At 38.7% G+C, this 19,278-nt stretch overlaps 1 long non-coding RNA gene and 1 other non-coding gene across 2 annotated transcripts; one reads left to right on the top strand and one right to left on the bottom strand.

Annotated features, from left to right (window-relative positions):
• Positions 1–1,466: 1,466 nt before the first annotated feature.
• LOC141593814 (small nucleolar RNA R71) lies at positions 1,467–1,573 on the top strand. Its single transcript, XR_012521875.1, has one exon. It is a non-coding gene; the product is annotated as a small nucleolar RNA R71 (small nucleolar RNA).
• Positions 1,574–2,530: 957 nt separating this feature from the next.
• LOC141592166 (uncharacterized) lies at positions 2,531–4,693 on the bottom strand. Its single transcript, XR_012521075.1, has 3 exons — positions 4,605–4,693; positions 4,206–4,506; positions 2,531–2,778 (listed from the first exon to the last, which is right to left on the bottom strand). It is a non-coding gene; the product is annotated as an uncharacterized LOC141592166 (long non-coding RNA).
• Positions 4,694–19,278: the final 14,585 nt, after the last annotated feature.

The following is a 19,278-nucleotide window of genomic DNA, read 5'->3' as shown; positions in this document are numbered from 1 at the left end:
CTAAAGGTGTCTTTGTTGATCGATCCGCTATTTGAAGTGTGATATTAGTGCACTTGAGTTCTCCCATTCCTAGCCTTTTGCTTACCGAGTATGGCATGACACTTACACTTGCCCCAAGGTCACATAAAGCTTTGTTGATTGTAGTGTCACCAATAGTGCATGGAATGGAGAAACTTCCCGGATCCTTGAGTTTTGGAAGTGAACTTCCTTGAAGAATAGCACTGCTTACTTTAGCGAAAGCAGTAGTCTCAAGCTTCCGGATGGATTTTTTCTTTATAAGAATGTCTTTCATGTACTTTGCATAGGCCGGAACATGATTGATCAATTCCGTGAATGGAATCAAGACTTCTAAGTTCTTCACAATCTCCATGAATTTTCCAAGTTGGTCATCAAACTTAGGCTTAGCTTGACGACTTGGGAATGGAAGTCTAATCATAATAGGCTCCTTCTCTTTGGCCTTTTCTTCATTCTTCTTTGAAGCTTCTTGAATGGTGGGTTCTTCTTCCCTAGAATTTTGCACAACTCTTTCCTTATCACTAGTCTCCACAATGTCATCCTCAATTTGCTTCTTTGGCCTTTCATAGCTTGTACCACTCCTCAAATCGATGGCACTCACCGATTCATGTCTTGGGGGATTACATTGATATGGTAATTACCCCTTTTGTCTTTGAGAGCTAGAAGATGCTAATTGAGTAATTTGGGTTTCTAACATTTTCGTGTGGGCTAGGATGTTGTTAATGGTGATGTCTTTTGCTTGACTATCTTTTTGCATTTGAGTGAAAAATTCTTGTTGGTTCTTTTGCATTTGGAGGACCGCTTTTTGAACATCAAAACCTTGGTCATGGGATTGATTGTATGGAGTTTGATTTTGGCAACCTTGGTTTTGGTTGTAAAAGGGTCTTTAAGCTTGGTTTCTCATTGGAGGTGGGGTGTATGTTGTTTGAGGATTTTGAATATTTTGGCTTTTGTATGAGAGGTTTGGATGGAATTTGGTGTTTTTATTGTAATAGTTGGAATAAGGGATACCACTCTTGTATGCTTGGAAAGCATTCACTTGTTCACTTGTTCCCCTACATTCACTTTGGTCATGTCACAAAGTTCCACAACTCTCACATACTCCACTTGGAATTGATGAAGATGCCACCATGGCATTAACATATTGCTTAGGTGATTTGGAGGCTTCTTCAAGCTTAGCCATAGCCTTCTCAAACTTCAAATTAATGGTATCAATATGATCACTAAGTTGAGCACCCAATTGAGTAATAGAGTCCACTTCATGCTTTCCTCCTCTAGTAGCCTTCCGAGGTCTACTATATTGTGAGTTATGGACCGCCATTTCCTCAATCTTGTTCCATATTTGATTATCGTCAACTTCGGTGAACATACCATTTGATCCCATGTTGAGAATATTTCGGGAGTCTTCATAAAGACCATTCCAAAATTGTTGTACCAAGAACCACTCGCTAAGTCCGTGACGAGGACATAAGTGGCAAGTTCCTTTGAATCGCTCCTAAGCTTCATACAAAGATTCTTCATCCCTATGTTTGAACCCGGTGATTTGGGCTCTTAGCATGTTAGTCTTTTCCGGAGGATAGAACTTTTTGTAAAAAGCAAATGCCAATTTCTTCCAAGAGTCAATACCAAGAGTAGCCTTATCAAGGCTCTTTAACCATTGTTTCGCGGTACCAATCAAAGAAAAAGAAAATAAGACCCGTCGAATTTGGTCTTGAGTAACTCCGGTTTGATAAATCGCATCACAATAGTCACAAAAAGTCTCCATGTGAGAATGAGGGTCTTCACTAGGCATCCCCCCAAACTGGCTTCTTTCGACTAATAGGATCAATGCGGATTTTGCAATGAAATTACCGGTCAAATGTTGTGGTGTGGGAGTACTATTTGGTAGGTTCTCCTCGGTTGGTACGGAATGTGATGAAAATTTAGGCGTTGTGGGTTGATTTTGTGTTTTGTTCTCCTCTCCTTCTCTTGCAAAAGGGTTGATGAACTCAATAGTATTTGGTTGAATATCCACAATCTCACCAATACCTCTCAAAGTATTTCTAGCAAGTCTTCTATTGTTGGTCAAAGTTCTTTCAATTTCGGGATCAATGGGTAACAAGTTACCTTGTGATCTCCTAGACATGCAAAATATCAAACAACTTGAAAATAATTAGAACAAACCTTGAGGAGTTTTACTTCCCCAAGGCAAAGAAAGACACAACTAAAAAAAATCAAAGAAAATCAAATCAAGTTAACACCGTCCTCGCAACGGCGCCATTTTTGGTCGGAGAATATTTTTCGGTTACTTGTCGTTAAGAGTTACCTAGACCAAAACAATATTTATAACTTCACAAACTACTCTACTATTAGTAAAGAGGTAAGTAAAGGTCGGATCCCAAGGGACGGGTATTGATGTAGGATTTTCGATTGCAAATGGTCGTGTCTAAGGGTGTCACAATTTGGGTTGAGGTAGGATATCAACTAAGCTAAATAACAATATAAATAAAACAAGCAAGATGATTAAAATGAGATGTAAACAATTGATTAGAGGCACTATGTAACAACCCGGATTTTTACAAGACTTAATTAAACTAATGGCGGAAAAATAACTAAGTCTAATAAACAAGTTATGCCAAATCCGGATCGCTATGGATCACTTATACATGACTAATTAAATTAGTCATTATACAAATTACAAAACAACTACTTAGACAATATTAAAACCTCTCTTGGATTTCCCATAGTGCCTATAAAGGTGTCATCTCCTAATCAACTTGGTACCTGAAAAAAAATATAACAACAACACGCTGAGCGCGAGCAACCTAACCATTCTATTAACATCCCTAATAATGCAAAAGCAGGCATGCAAATTAGATCAATGATGCGTAAACAAGAGTCACATAATACACATATCACATAAATCTCATATTTTAGTTTGTTTAAGCATGTGGGTGAATAGAATAGTAATGAAATAAAATCTTGTGGTAGCCATTTGATTTTAAAAACATTTTTCACGTAAGCATCCAATATACACACGAGTCGTGGCTCCGTAGTGTATAACTATACATGCCCGGCTTGCATCTCACCTGACATATACAATTATCCACCATACTCGTAGACCGTGCCAATCCTAAGATGGTTTACATCTCACACCAGAGGGCTTCGCAGGGCCGGGTTCCTTAGTATAAATCAACTTACTTATCTGATAGCATAAAGGAGTGAACTGCAAGTGACCTGATAGCCCACAAGTCACGACACCTCGCACACCCGGCCATAAAGATCGCGAATGTGCACACTAGCATTAAGCATAGTGCTGGTGATATCTAAAGGAAGTACGAGATTGATCAAGTCCTTGTCTATGAATGGCCAAACACTCGCTACACTTGGAACAGCAGCGACTGTACCCGGCCTATCCGGCGCTACATCTTGTGTCCTTTGTACGCCGATCGACACTTCTCATTAGACAACTCCATCAAGAAGTTGGTTGTTCTATACTCGAAGGCCCCATAAAGAACACTTCTCGAGCTATCCCGTATACTAAGACTCCTAAGTATCATTATAGCACAGTCGCCCATGTAACTACACATAACTATCACATTTCCTTTCTTACCTCGTGTGACGGTGTCACAACATGGATCGTCAGAATATAATAACTTTGTCTTAAAGTTCATTATCATCCTTAAAGGATATTTATTCCAACATTTCATAATTATAATCATTATAACATTGAGAATGACATATATAATATAATTAGAATTCAGATTATAATAGCCATATAAAATTAACAAGTCAACAATAAAGCATCAAATAATAATAAACATGTCATGGCATAAAATAATGAACATTATATTTTAATATTTCACTTTGAGGTCATTATTATCATTTGAACTTAACGAAGATAAAAAAATGCATAATAGTTAATGAATATAAAATGTAAAGTAAACGATAATGTAAATTGTAAATTATATATTTATCAAGTTAATGAGCAAATTATAAAGCGTGTCATGAATAATTAAATTATTAATTCATTTAACAAATATGCTAGTGAATACGTATTATCACAAAATATAAATAAATTTAGTGGTCTAATGTTTCTAATTCATTTTTAATATCAAACAAACTTATGGAACCCAAATTTAAACATAATCAATATAATTAACATAACAAGTTTTGTAAGATTAAGAAGGTTAAGAGAAAGATTAGGTTACCGTCTTAAAATAAAAATAACTTGTCAAAGGTAACCGTCTCAATTATTATTGTCGTAGATGCAAGTCTTGTAACGAAACGTAAACAACTCAACCCGAGTTTAAATTATTGGAGTCCGCGTATATAAAAGTCAAACCGTCATAAATTGTCCAACCCACTTCCCTTCAACTACTGCTACTTCCCTCTTTCTATAAAAAAAACAAAAACAGACATAAACTTCTAAATCGATCTACGACCGACCGGCCAAGCAAGCAGCTCCGACGGCGGCGTTACGGGCTGTTTCAGACGATGGTGAGGGTGGTCCTGCGGGGTCGAAAAGGACAAAAAGCAGAAAGGGATTAGAATGGAAATGATAGAAGAAGGAGAAGGAGAAGAAGGAAGAAGGCAAGGTGGCGGCTCACGGTGGTGCGACAGGAGGTTGCGGTGGTTGTCGCCTGTACTAGGCTTGACGGAAATGCGAAAGGAGCAGGGTATTTGAACGAGGGCAAGACGGCGGAAGGGGATGTCGGAGCAGGGGAAACAGGGCAAGTCAGGTCGCGGCGGTTGTCGGCGATGTTTGGCGTTCAATGATGAGTTCTGGGTAATGGAGGACAGCGAATAAAACAGGTTTAACGGTTTTGATTTTATGATTGATGGTAGTGATGAAGGTAGTTCGGGTTTTCGTATTGTTTGGTATTGTTGTTATAGTCGATGGTGATGGCGATTTAGGTAGAAAAATGGTGGTTGCGAGGATCATGGTGGTTTGTTGTGTTACGGGGCTGACTCGAGTTTGTTTGGTTCTGCGAGAATGAAAAGGGATGGTGGAGTGACCAGTTTTAGGAATGGGAACAGCGAGACGGTGGGGGAATGGTGGCGTGGTGGTGTGTGGCGTTGATTTGGGTTGTAGTTATGTCACGGTGGTGGTGTTTGTGTGGATGATAATGCAGGTGGTGAATGGTGGTGACTGGTAAATGGAGTCGTGAGGTGGTAGTTGATGGTGGCAAACGGAAATGGTGGTGATAGGCGTAGTGTACAGTTACGGCGAATCATTTCGATCGGGTTTGTTTTGAATTGGTTTACAGGGAACATGGTACGAGTTGGGCTACGGTTTAAGAAGGAACGAGTTCATGGAAAGTCGGAAATCAGTTTAATTGTTCTCGAGAATGATTAAATGTATTTCGAGCTTTCATCGAACCAAGGAGCTTCATTGGATGAATCGAAAGCTACTCGGATTATGGACCCAAGTTAATATGGCTACTCGTAAAATATAAACAATCTGATCTTCAAAACGGTGTTTCGAAATAAAGGCTGCTCGATTCGTAAGTTTGGTCGCATGCTTTGGATTCGTCTAAGTGCAAGGCTTCTACAAAGCAATTAACTTCCATTTTAATTAGTCAATAAAAAGTGATTATTGCCCTGTTTAGTGAGTCGGTTATTACCATTTCAATGGTCGCATGTTTCGTGGTGGCTACCTAATCATTCAAATCAGGATGATATATGGCTAGACTTTGAACAACATTCTAGAAAATCAGTGCTCTATTATTTCACCTAATAAAATTGATGGTGTACTGTGGTTTATGGTGGCTACCTAGTTAATCACTCAAATTAGTATAATTACTAGTATTAATCTTAATTTAGTAATGTTCTTCTTCTTCTTCTTATAGTAGTAGTGATGATGATGATGATGATGATGATGATAGTATTAGTATTAATATTAGTAATAATATTAATATTACTTCAGTTCAATTCAGCTCCAATCAGCTTAGTTCTATTCAGTTCAGCTCAGCTCCATTCATTTCAGCTCAGCTTCATTCAGTTCAGTCCAACTCAGCTCAGTTCAGCTCAGCTCCATTTAGTTCAGTTCAGCTAAGTTCAGCTCAACTCCATTCAGTTCAGCTCAGTTCAGTTCAGCTCTAAAAAGCCAGAAAGAACAAGGCCTAAATCTAATATAGTCATAAAATTCTTACAGCTTTATTTATGCATCAATGACGATAGATGCCTTCAAAGGAGGCATCTATTCAGCTGGGTCCCTCATGAGAAGGGCCAGTTAGCGAGCGGAAGTAGCGAGCAGGCAGTTGATGCAACTTTTGATTGATCTTACTTAGCCTCGGACCGGGCCAGTAAATGGATTGGGAGAATAAAATTAAAGTATTGCTAGTGTACGAGTATTATGCGTATGGCAATGTGTTCATGTATGAATGCTCCTCCTCTGCCTTCCTCCGTCTTATGTAGGGTTTAACTTGCTTGCTCTCCAAGTCAACTGCATTCTATCTGATGGGCTTTGATCCAGCTTCTCCGGGCCTGCTACCCATGACCCGTGTACCGCTTCCTTTTCCCGTTTAACTAGCGAGCTAGTTAAGCATGTAGCCCAACTTCTCGTCATCGACCCAATATGCGGAATAGGGCCCAAACAGTAACCTATGATAAAAGTTTCTCATCTTTCTCTTTTATAATTTGTTGAGAGCAAATTTGATTAGTTAAGTGTTGATGATTCCTTAAGACAAATTACTCTCATTGTTTATTTTATGGTGTGCCTCTTAAGTTTTAATCTTGTACCTCAAGAGCTCTAATCGTCAACGATGATTGCACAAGAATGATCAAATATGAAGAATGTCATAGCTAGAGTCATGGAGTTGTAAGATATTGTTAAACTAGGATAATTATCTAAGTTCTTCAAAATACATAATGCAGTCCACTGTGGTTTCTAGCTCAACTCTTAAGGAAACTTTTCGAAAATATTTAAACTCTTGAAAATCGCTTTCCAAACTTTGACAAACCTTATACACTTCATAAAAATCTGTTTTGTCATTTAAATTGAGAAGAAAGCTTTTGATGTCTTGTAAAAGAGTTTGCTTGAACAAAAAGACACTTACCAAAAATGGGTTGTTCGCTTTACAAATATGGCAATGTTTATGGTTCCCCTGAACACCACCATTATGTTCTTTCTTGATCAATAACATAATCCATATTTGTTAATGTGTGGACAACAAGATTACTTGAAAAAGTAAGCTAGATTACTTAAACAGCGAACTCGTTTCTTGCATAAGAGTCTCGGTTTACTTAAGCAAGAAACCGTCCCATTTGTTAGTGTTACCCAAGTAAGCTTTGAACAATATATTTAACACTTTGACAATTAGACTATGTGATGTTTTAATGTGTGAAATATACACTGTTTGGACATTATAAATAACATGTTTAATTTATTTGGACAAGTGTGAAACAAAGAGTTTTAAAACGAAAAAGACTTAAGCTTTAATCAAATAAATTAACTTTACAAAATCGTTTATCATTTAACAATCATTGACTCACATTTTGCAATTTGTTTTGAGTCTTTTAAAGAGCTAGTTCGTTGCACAAAAGAAATTTATTCGCGATCGATGATCTCGTGTTAAGAACTTAAACATTATATCCATCGTTCATTGTGTGAACATATTGAGATTCATGTGTCTTGTAACAAACCGAGTAGTACCAAACCAAAGTCTTAAGATAGAGTTATCTTAAGCACGAAGTCTTTGAAGTGGAGCAGCTTTAGAGCATGGACACTTTCGGCAGAGTAGCTAAAAAGCAAAAGTCTTATTGCGGAGTAGCTTTGAGCAAGATTCTTGGAAGCGGAGTAGCTTTTAAGCAATAGCAACCGGAGTAGGTTGGGGAGTTATTTTATTATTCAGGGTGGTCTTAATTTGTATGAGTTTACTTTTAAGACACGTTTAATAAAATAGTGGTAAACGTAAGTCACGGAGTAATGACCAAACCAATTTTAAAAATATCAGTTGTTTTGTCTGTTTACATTATATTTCTGCTGCACTAACTCTCAATCTTATTTCAGAATCCAGTGTTGATTACACTATGACTTGTACTTGCTGAATTGTTGTTACATACTTCTAACTCTATGGTTCTAAGTATCAACTTCTCTATTCATCTAAGTGTAGTCAAAAGTGTTTAAAGAGATTTAAAAGAAGCCCTCGCTACTATTAAATTTTTAAATAGACACCTAATTCACGCTCTCCTACTCTTAGGTGTTCTCGCCCACGACTCTTCATACTTGCATGACTTATACTTGTTGAATTATGTATTACTATGTCCTTATTTAATTTATTTTGATGTAATATTGCTGGAAGAATATTGAGTTACTCCCCCACTGATTATAGCATTAATTATGAATGAATGAATAGGTGAAAATGTAATACCCGACATTTTCGAGACTCGCTTAAGGACTTTTTAGGGATGGTGGACCCTGTAGCATGTGCCTTTTAGGGAGTAATCTTACTTTGGTGAAGGGAGCTTGGTCTATGCTAGGTCGAGTAAGCGTAGTTCGGTCGAGTATGTGCAGTACTTGACCGAATAGGGGCACTCAGCCTAGTATGCGGTATACTCGACCGGGTGTGTTGATACAACGGGTTTTATAATCGAGAATCGAGAATAGATTGAGTCGGGATCTATTTCATTCCTACACTTCTCTCTAACCCAAGACACCTTAGAAGGCAGTTTCTCTCCCTTATTCCCTCTTCTCATTCATCTTTCACAAATGGAGTTGAGATCTAGAGAGAGAGAGAGAGAGTCGGGTGCGAGAACTAGTACGTCGGAGTGGTGGCGTCACTATTTGGTAACCCTTTGTGTGGGAAGTTTCTTTTGGTACATCGATTAAAAGATAGATGATGTTAATTAGTAGTAATGGATCTAGTGAATTGATGACTAATTGACAAGATCTCTCACATATTTTAAAATTGTGATTAGCCTTACCAATTAGTTACACCTTTGAATCCCTTATTCATTAGGGCCACGCTCGGATGCACCGGGTTGTTCCCTTTTTTTTTGTCGGGTAAGTAGGGTAATAAATGTTATTACACGTAAAAATTGGTGGGACTCAATGGAATTAAGCTGGTTGAACATTTGCAGAGGGCCCAATCTTCTTTTTTGGGGCTAGAGACAGATTTAATAGAAATATGTCGACCGAGAGTTTTAGGAGTAGAATCAATCAAAAGTTGACTAACCAAATTAATTTAGATTTGGGTTGAACTGTTGTAGCGCGCTTAGATTTATTTAAAGACGGATCTTGGAGTCATTTATATAACTTAGGTGAAATATCATTATATAAATGTATTTTAAACTTGTTAAAATTAGTTTTCAAGTATTTATAAATGATAAATGTTAATTTTCCTTCATTTCCGTTTGTACTAGTATATCACACAATGAAAACACTCAAATACGCTCCTCTTTCTAAAACTCGCGACTTCGTTCTTTCATTAAAAGGAATTTATTGAAAGAACACGGTAGTTTTTTTTTCCGTTAATTGGGAGGCGATTCTCCACTACACCACCTTAGAAGATGCCAAATTTTTCGATTCCTTGTTAATCCTCTTCTTCCCAGACATTCGTCTAGGGCAATCACCATTGTTAAGTTCTCTTATGAAGAGTATGGGCGGGGGTCATGCTCAATCAAGAATGTCTTGATTTTTGGATGGAACCCATTTTAATAACGATGGTGTATTAATCTCAATACTCATGAGATATTCGTTTAAGCTAACGATAATCATTTCGTGAGTTATAATTACTTCGGTATAATGCAGCGGTATGTTTCATCGAGGCTCGCCTCGAGAAAGGCCAATAAAATTGGTTCTCGTGTGCTCAAAGTGGTTTAGTACGTGGAGACACTTCAGCTATTAGGTAGAACGATTTCGCAAGAGATCGTGATTAACCGTTTACTGCAGTCGCTTCATGATAGGTTTACACAAGTTATTGTAAACTATTAAATGAATTGCATGAAAAGGACTCTTCATGAAGTTTATTCTCTACTTGTGAAAGTGGAGAAGGATGTGAAAGCGAGTGAGAGTTTGAGATAGGATGTGTGGTTGATAACGGTAAAGGATAGGATGGAGCTCAAAAGGTATATGGTAGGGGCTAGGAGTCGGCACAATGCAAAGGGGAAGTCAAACCTATTATAAATAGTAAAACCCAACCTAAGCGAGGTGTCGCCCCCGACCAACCGTGTTTCTACTGTAATAGTGTTGGACACTGGAAGAGAAACTACCCCAAATATGTAGAGAACTAGAAAACTAGGTGTTTGACGCTGACAGGTATTAGTTCCTCTAGTATCTATATGATAGAAAACAAATTTTGTTAGTTCCACTTCGAGGGTACATGATATCGGTGGTTTTCATCATTGTAAAGACTTACGGGGGATGGAAAATGTGCGACGAATAGCTGAGTAATATCGACCTACACGTGAGAAATGGAGCTAAAGTAGTTGTCATTTCTGTAGGGACATATGCATTCTATTAAGTTTCTGGTCCAAAGTTTTACTTAAATAATTGTTATTTTGTACCAACTTCTTAAGAATACAACATCTATTTCTGTGTTAGACATAGAGAAGGTTTCACTTTTGTGATTTAAAACAAGCATTGCACCTTCTTATACGATGACTTAGTTCATGGCTATGTCATACCACTCACAGGAATGTGTATTCTTGACCAAACTTAAGAATTCTATCATATAAAAGACTGAAAACAGGTGACCCTGATCTATCTTACCTCTGGAATTATAAATGTAACACCTCGACCCATAACCTAGTTCGGGCATGGTCACTCACGGTAGCTAGGCTGGCTGTGTACATGGTCCACATATCAACATGGGTCCTTTCCATCGCATTTTGTCCTCACTCATACGCATCACGGGAATCTTCCCAGGAGGTCACTCATCCTAATAATACTCTCACCCAAGCACGCTTAACTGTGGACGTCTTTTGCTTGGGTAACCAGAAAAAAAAAGTGCACTTTGTTGATATGAGTAGTAATTTCAATCTCTTTAAGCACTAGTCAGATTTTAAGGCTATTAATGGACCTCTTCTAGGAGGTACCTCACTAGAATAATATCTTTGGTTCAGAGATGTATTACACACCCTCACTTGAAGAACCCAACATCCCCGTTGCACCTGGCAACATCTGACCGCAGTCAATTAACCAAACCCAAAATCCTCCCTCGCAAGGCGGGGTGACCCTGGTACTCCTGACCATAGGCTCACCCACAGTCACAGGTTGCTCTGATACTACTTGTAACACTCCGGCCCAAACCTTGAGTCTGGATCAGTCACTCACGGTAGCTTGCCATGCTGTGTACATGTCCCACAGATCAACACAGGTCCTTTTCAACGCATTTTGTCCTCACTCATGCACATCCTGGGAACCTTTCCAGGAAGTCACCCATTCTAAGACTACTCTTAGCCAAGCACGCTTAACTATGGACTTTTTTCGCATGGGTAATCATAAAATAAAGTTCACTTTGTTGATATAAGGAGCACTTTCAATCCCTTAAGCACTAGTCAGATTTTAAGCCTCTCAATGGACCTCTTCAAGGGGTTACCCCACCTGAATTATGTCTTTGGTTCGGTGGAGTATTACAATAAAAGAGAACAACATTTCAAGATTTGAACCCACTGGAGTTCTCAAACCATTTGATTATGAACTTATGTTATATTCATATCGTGTCTTCGAGATAAGATGGCTCGTGCCCCCTTTTGTTAAAAAGTAGTTCGAGCAAGCGAGTTGTTATTAAGTCTTAAACAATCACAGCCATAGGTGGTTTTGACTACTTTTACTGATAATCTAAGTGGATATAGAGATATCTACTTGATGAAGCATTAGAGTGAAGTCTTTGAAAAGTTCAAAGAGTTTCAATAGAAATTAGAAAAAAAGTTAGATAAAGAATCAAAACCTTACAATTCGATCGTGGTGGGGAATATCTAAGTAATGACTTTTATTTTATCCTAATAAAGTGTGATATAGTATCATAGTTGATTCTTCTTAGAACACCTTATTAGATATGGTATTGCTGAAAGGAGAAACTAAACCCTAATCGATATGGTTTGGTAAATGTTAAGTCAAACTGAGCTACTTAACTTATTTTGGGGTTTTGCCATTTTGTCTGCTATTTTATTTTTCCACTAAATTAAAGTTTGACTAAAGCAACCAAAAATCTCCATATTAGATATGGAAAGGGAGATCCCTAATTTGTCTTTTTGTGGGTCATCTGAAAGGAAACACATGGCTATTACTTCTACCACTATCATGAGAACAAAGCGTATGAGGCTCGTGATGTTGTCTCTCTAGAAAAGGTTGTTTCTAAAAGACCATGCGAAGAAATATTTGAACTTCGTGAAGTTCAAAAGCCACAAACTGATGATATAATGCAAGAAAATGTTTCCTCTATGTCAAACAGGTAATTATGACATGTTACGTTTAAGATGTGATGAACCTCTAATCTACAGAATGGTTGTCTTTGATCTTAACTCTATGCAAAGGCTTGGAGACATGCCATCCGAGATGGACTCCATGCGCGAATATCAGGTGGACAACCTGGTAATTTTACTTGAAGAAGTTAGACTTCTTCAGTGTATGATCGGCTTGGATGTACATAAAGATGTTTTCGAAGTTATATTAGTGGCAAAGGATTTGCATCACTTACTATGCTTCGATTCATTCAGATTTACTTAGTGATTGCTGCATTTCATAAGTGTGTGATTTGGAATATGGATATTAAAACCGCCTTCCTAAATGAGATTCGGGAAGAGGAAGTGTATATGATATAACATGAGGGCTTTATGAATCCTAACAATCCTAAGATAGTATGTTGCTTAATGTTGGGGCTGGTGTCCTTTACAGTTAGTGCAAGGACTTACAAATCTCTAAAAGGATCAAAGGGCATACTTTTGGTATTATTATCAGTTGATCCACGTTTATCAATAACGGTTGGCTTGCTAGATAAGTTTGACGTTATTGTCATACAGATGGCGGTGATCAACTGGTCCCTAAAAGTCACACCTATAGGATACGTTTGAGAGATGTGATAGTATGAAAATAGAGTCATGTTGATGCCAAATTTGACTAACCAGTTAGTCGGAGTTATTGACTAGTAATTAGTCAAAACGCGATGTTGAGATATTTTATTTAATACGGATTAAATAAAATGGGCTAAGGCGAATTAAGCAGTTAATTCGTAAATTAAATATAAACGATCATATTTAATTGATGTATATTGAATTAATTATACAATATCGTCTTTGTCGGACATGTATTAATATTTCAACTAACCCGTGTTATTAGTTGATGTTTTAATAGCCGATAACCGATGACGATTTATAATAAAAACCGCGTCATATACATTTAGCAATTTTCGAGCCGGACCACGAGTTAAAATTAAGAGGAAGTGGAAGCCCACTTCCCCATGAGGGCTCACGGTTGGCCGAATGGAGGAACAAAAGGAGAGCCTCTCCTCCTTTCTAAGCTAATCAATCATTTTGACAAAAACATTAGGGTTTTGAGCATTCTTCTCTCGAAATTTCTAGATCTCACATCGAATAACCTCACAATAGCTCTCTCGATATTGCAAGTCAATTAGAGAGTATTTCTAGCACAAGGGCATAGTCTCAGACGGTCTTGGGTGCAACGATTAGGAGGAAATCTCTGTTGATTTCTGTTCTTTACGCCGCACATCAAAGGACCCGAGGTTGATTCTTAATCTTCATCGTTTTCTATTGTATTTCGTTTATGACCATAAATCGCATGTTATATTTACGTTATAATCCTTAAAATTAAGGGAATTTTACGGATATTTCCCTACAAGTGGTATCAGAGCGAGGCCACGTAAATTTACATTGTGATTTTTCATAAATCGATTTGAAACGATTTTGTTTTTGTCATAAAAACGTGCGTGACCTCTCGCAGAATTTTTTTTGTTTTGCACACGGCTGCTTTGCAATTTTTGTCTTGGGAACCGTGTCCAGTTTACACGGTTGCACTTGTTGTTGTTTTTATCTTGAAAACCGTGCCGTCACATGTTTTACACGACTGTTTTTGCTTGATTTTTCGATTTCTTCTTTTGCATATTGTTATTTTATACGGAGATTATAACAATATGTTAATTTTTGACAATTGTTGATTTGATTTTCCGCGTTTTAGATCCAAAATTGCAATTGTTTTGCTATGTCAAACTGTTTTCACGAGGGTTTTATGTTTTCAAAGATGTTTTTGCCCTTGATCGAACATGTTACTACTCGATCGAGAGCCCTTCTTTGTTGTTTTTGCTCGATCGAGCACTTCCGACTTTCGATCGACCTCTGTTTAAAACCCATCGTTCGATCGAGTAGTCCTCGTACTCGATCGAGCGATCTTGTTGATAAAAGTCCTCGATCGACCACCGTTTTGTCGATCGAGTTCTTTCTGTTTGGCATACCTCTCGATCGACTAGCGATTCGATCGATCGAGCCCTTTGTTCCTCGATCGAGCACTTTTATCCCTGGATCGAGGGATTTTGTTTTGGCAGCTTTGAATTTTACTCTTTTTGTTTTAAATTCTCTTTTGGCCATAAATTGTACATCATACGGATGTTGTACACTCGCTTGATAGTGACACGGTTCACTCACGTACCATATAGTTATTTTAAAGCGTATTTAAAGTAACGGATTATAATAGATTAAAATTAAACTGATAGAAGCGGTTTTATCACATAAATTTTAATCGTTAAAAGGTGGTTTGGATAAATTTAACATAATTACAGAATTATGTCACGAATAAATTTGTTTTTAGTTGATGCATTTTATTTATCGTTAATTTTGTATGTTTTTGAATGCTTTTATTACGTATTTATTTATTTTACAATCGGTTGTAACTTAGTGTGGCCTTAGTAGAACGTGTTACCGTAATGATGGAACACGGTCTTGGTTGTATTTTGAGATCTCGTATCTCCGTTTTGGATTTTTCACTTGTAATTACAGTTTTTTTGTATTTAGAATGTAAATAGGTTTATATTTGTAAATTTTAAATTGTAATTTTTGAGAAGACCAAAGATGGAGAACCGGATGCTCACTCCCGCTGCATGAACAAAGATGGAACATCAAGACAAGCTTTTCGGGTCCAACGGTGGATTCCAAAGTTGTATTATGTTCTTTTTACTAGGATAGGCCACACTAGGAATTTTATTTACGTATTGCATTCTTTTATTTATTTTTCGTAACGATAATATGCATCATATTCCGCCTAAAACCAAACCACCTAATAATTGCATGAAAACTGACTCATATAAAGGTCACGCGTTAGTTTTCTATGACATTCATATGTCACACGATTTTAAGCCATCACCTAAATTAATTCATTCACGTAATGCTAGTTTTTCGTTCACTTAAAATGAATTAAAATTAAGTTGATGGGATCTTCCTCGTATAAACCAAAATTGAGAATGGTCTTTATAGGTCAAACTCCAATGAGTCCCTTCTTCGTCGGTAGGCCTAATATGACCCCTTCTACGTCGGGTAAGTTGGAACCGATTGACCTATTTTATCTCAACACTATGGTCACTCGTACGATCCTGTGATTATGGTGGACTATAGATAGGATTTACGGAAATCTATCGACCAAGAGTTCTTACGGAAGAATTAGCTAAACAGTTGGCTTATCAATTTACGAAAATTGAGTCTTGGGATCACTTGTATCATTCTTGAGGGAGATCAATTATGCAAGTGCGAGAGTCTACACGTTAAAATAAATTTTTAAATAGACTTAAATCACCTCGATGAGTTGCTTATTTCGTTTTTGTTTTTCTTTCTTTTTCAAAGTGTAGAACACGAACAATTAAAGCGCTAATAACGAAATGGTGGTCCTACTAACGACCCAATGCCAAGTGCCACATTGGACCGTGAGTCCTGGCTTTGGATCTTCATGAATCGATGAATCGTCTACTCGATCGAAGAATGATGGATCAAACTTCGCGGACCGGGAGGCGGCATTACGGAATGCCGCCACCGCGACGGAAGCTCAAATATCTAATAGAGCCCATCCCGCCAAACCCAGGTCCCACGGCTAGAGCTAATGAGATCGCCAAGTTTAACGATTTCTGTATGGAAGCGGGTGCGATTAAAAACGTACTCATTTTTGCAATGGAACCCAATTTGCATAAACGCTTCATAGCCCATGGTGCAAACAAGATTTTCACCACGCTCACTAAGGAATTCTCGAAAGCACCGAGAATCGTGACCTATGAGCATACCACTCGCTTCTTTGATGCGAAACTCCGTAAGGGCCAACAAGTTAGCCCACACATTCTCAAAGCATGATTGAGAATGTCGAGAAGCCTGGAGACGCTTGATTGTAAAATCAGCGAGAACATTGTGATTGACCGCATGCTTCATTCACTCCACGATGGTTTTGCGCTCTTTAGAGCGAATTACTATATGAATGATTTGAAGAAAAGTCCCCATGAACTGCACTCCCTTCTCGTACAGACCGAGAAGGACATGAAGTTCAGTGGGAGCATGAAACAGGATGTTCTCGTTGTCTCAAACAAGGGCAAGGGTAAGGGCAAAGCTAAAGCAGACCTAGCAGTAGGTAAGGCGAAGTTTAAGAAGTCGGGTTCAGGTAAGAGTGGGCCTGGTGAGTCGAGCAACTCATCAGGCGCGACAAAGAGCAAGAATGAAAACATGGAATGCCATCATTGCCACAAGACTGGGCATTAGAGGCGTACATGTCCTATCTATCATGAGGACATAAAAGCAGGTCGCGTTAAACCTGTTGGTATGTTTTCTTCCTCTTCTACTTTTATTCATATGATTGAGATTAACCACGCAAGTTACGGAACTTGGGTACTAGATACTGGTTGTGGTTCTCATCTGTGTAATCATGTGCAGGGGCTCCGAAACATCGAACCCCTCGTAAAGGGTGAGGTGGACCTGCGTGTCGGGAATGGAGCACGAGTGGCTGCCGTCTCGAGGGGAACATATGTGATCCAGCTTCCTAGCGGATTTGAGTTATTTTTATATAACTGCTATTATGTACCCAGTCTTTCTAAAAACATTATTTCAGTTTTTGCACTTGACAAACTTGGTTTTTCATTTGTAATAGAGAATAATTCTTGCATTTTCTCATTACACGATATGATTTATGGCAAGGCAGTCTCCATGAATGGAATTTATGTTTTAGATCAGACCACCGAAATATTACACGTAATGAATAAAAAGTTAAAGGTTGGTGACAAAGATCAAACATATCTATGGCACTGCCGTATGGGACACATTAATGAGAAACGCGTAAAACAGCTCATAAAGAATGGAGCTATCTCGGCCTTTAATTTTCAATCATTTGGCACGTGTGAATCATGTCTCATCGGTAAGATGACTCGGATTTCCTTCAAAAGTGTTGGAATGCACGCTGCTGACCTATTAGGGCTCATACACACGGATGTATGTGGACCTATGTCAATCACCGCACGAGAAGGCTATAGTTATTTCATCACTTTCACGGACGATTTAAGTAGATATGGCTATGTCTACTTAATGAAGCACAAAAGTGAATCCTTTGAGAAATTCAAAGAATACCGAACAGTGGTACAGTAACCTCTTTGGGTAGAAAGATTAAAACACTGCGTTCAGATCGTGGTGGCGAGTATCTTTCTCACGAGTTTGATCAACACCTTAAGGACTGTGGGATTGCCCTACAGTTAACTCCACCTGGAACACCTCAATTGAATGGTGTGTCCGAACGGAGAAATCGAACTCTACTTGATATGTTTCGATCCATGATGAGTCACACCATGTTGCCTGACTCATTATGGGGTTATGCTCTTCTGTCTGCTGCTCTAATACTTAACCGAAGTCCGTCTAAAGCTGTTGACAAGACTCCATATGAACTATGGAAGGGAACGGTCCCTAACTTGTCCTTTATACGGGTTTGGGGCTGCGAGGCTTATGTCAAGTGGAGACACGAGGATAAGCTCGGCCCGCGATCGGTCAAGACATACTTTATAGGTTATCCTAAAGGAACGCTTGGTCATTACTTTTATTCGCCAACCGAACAACGTGTATTTGTTGCGGCTAGTGCGACATTCTTAGAGAAGTAATTTCTCGAGAATGCAAAGAGTGATAGAACCTTCGAACTGTCGGAGATTCCAGAACCAAGTACCGAGCAACCATTGGAGGAACCAGTTCCTTCAATCCCGGCTGCGGTTAATATTCCTGAGGAACCTAGAAGGTCGGGAAGAGTCTCTATTCCTCCGGACAGATACATTGGTATGGTCGAGGAACATGACATAGATGACATTCTACTCTTAACGAGTAGTGAACCCGCAACCTATAAAGGTGCCATGACTAGTTCTGACTCAAAGCTATGGCTTGAGGCCATGCAATCCGAGATGGACTCTATGTATGAGAACAACGTATGGGATCTTGTTGACTTACCTGCTAAGGTTCGTCCCCTTCAATGCAAATGGCTTTACAAGATAAAGCATTCTGTGGAAGGTCAACAAGATATCTATAAAGCACGACTAGTTGCTAAAGGTTTCACCCAAGTGCCAGGTTTGCACTACGATGAGATTTTTGCACCCGTGGTCATGCTGCGTTCCATTCGGATTATCTTAGCGATTGCCGCTTTTCATGACTATGAAATTTGGCAAATGGACGTGAAAACCGCCTTCTTAAACGGCTTTTTGGAGGAAGAGTTGTACATGTTACAACCCGAAGGTTTCATCGATCCAGAACATCCTAAGAAAGTGTGCAAGCTTAAGCGTTCCATTTATGGACTTAAGCAAGCATCTCGGAGTTGGAATCATCGCTTCGACCAAGTGATAAAAGAAAATGGATTCATTCGATCAGTCGAGGAACCATGTCTCTATACCAAGTCGAGTGGGAGCAAGATTGTCTTCCTAATATTGTATGTCGATGACATACTCCTGATTGGGAATGACATACCTCTCTTAACTTCGGTGAAAGTTTGGTTGAAAAACCACTTCCAGATGAAAGATCTGGGTGAGGCACAAAGAATTTTGGGCATCCGTATCTATCGAGATAGATCACGTCGGATGTTATCTCTCAGTCAGGAGTCTTACATAGACAAAGTCCTAGAGAGATTCAAAGATGACTAACTCAAAAAGGGGTTCCTTCCTATGGCTCCAGGGGTGCATTTGAGCAAGTCTCAGGCACCAGAGACACCGGAAGAGAAAGAGCGCATGACAAGGATTCCTTATGCTTCGGCTATAGGATCAATCATGTATGCCATGATATGCACACGTCCAGACGTGGCATATGCATTGAGTATGACAAGTCGATTCCAACAGCATCCAG

This window comes from Silene latifolia, chromosome 7, assembly GCF_048544455.1.
Source record: "Silene latifolia isolate original U9 population chromosome 7, ASM4854445v1, whole genome shotgun sequence".
Classification (NCBI taxonomy): Eukaryota; Viridiplantae; Streptophyta; class Magnoliopsida; order Caryophyllales; family Caryophyllaceae; genus Silene; species Silene latifolia.
Note: the sequence above shows the minus strand (reverse complement) of the source record. Positions and strands in the feature narration are given on the sequence as shown.